Genomic DNA, 1,040 nt, shown 5'->3' on the forward strand with positions numbered 1-1,040 from the left:
AAACAGAGATCATTATGTTTGGATGTGACCCCTCCGATTACTCCGCTGATTTTCTGGGCCCCTTCACTCCTAACATCCGTTTCTCTGTTAAAAATCTCGGTGTGACCTTTGACAGTGCTTTTAAATTCGATAAACAAGTTAGATCAGTAATACAAACCAGCTTTTATCAACTCTCAAATCTAGAGAGGGTAATCCATGCTTTTATAACCTCACGTCTGGACTACTGTAACTCGCTGTATGTCGGTATTGACCAGTCACTGCTACACCGTCTACAGCTTGTCCAGAACGCAGCAGCCCGCCTCCTCACTGGAAAGCGTAAACACGATCACATCACACCAATCTTGGCCTCGCTCCACTGGCTTCCAGTGCGTTTTAGAATTGATTTTAAGATTTTACTGATTGTTTTTAAAGCCCTAAATGGGCTGGCACCCCCTTATTTAACCGAACTCCTGCACCCTCCAGAGCCTTGAGATCAGCCAGTCAGCTATTACTGGCTACTCCTAGGACTAGGCTGAAGACCAGAGGTGACAGAGCCTTTGGGGCGGCTGCCCCTAGGCTCTGGAATAGCCTGCCCCTGCACATTAGGTCTGCCCAGACCCTAGAGGTTTTTAAGTCTTTTCTTAAAACCCACTTCTTCTCTCAGGCTTTTAACTCAGGTTGAGCAGGACACCCAAACATTTTATCTTATTTTTATCTTATTTTATAACTCTTGTATTTTATTTTATTGTATTGTATTTTATGTATCTTATGGTTATTATTGTGGTGTACTATTAGGTACCTCATTGTATTTGCTTGTTTATTTCTATTGACCTGTTCAGCACTTTGGTCAACCTTGGTTGTTTTAATGTGCTTTATAAATAAAGTTTGAGTTGAGTTGAGTGAATTACTTTCTCTCCACATCATCATCATCCTCACTGTGACCTCGTCACATGTCCACGTTTGGTCATGGACTTTCCGCGTCCACATATGACGTCCAAGGTACCCTGGGTGTGTTGGTTGTTGACGTTCTGGGACGCCGTGTCAACTTCAGCCTGTTACAT

At 43.2% G+C, this 1,040-nt stretch overlaps 1 protein-coding gene across 1 annotated transcript in view; it reads right to left on the minus strand.

Moving 5' to 3' along the window:
* LOC126406817 (acidic leucine-rich nuclear phosphoprotein 32 family member B-like) overlaps positions 1-1,040 on the minus strand; it is an 8,562-nt gene that overhangs the window by 3,812 nt on the left and 3,710 nt on the right. The gene's annotated exons all lie outside the window — the stretch shown is intronic.

Source organism: Epinephelus moara, chromosome 19 (genome assembly GCF_006386435.1).
Source record: "Epinephelus moara isolate mb chromosome 19, YSFRI_EMoa_1.0, whole genome shotgun sequence".
NCBI lineage: Eukaryota > Metazoa > Chordata > Actinopteri > Perciformes > Serranidae > Epinephelus > Epinephelus moara.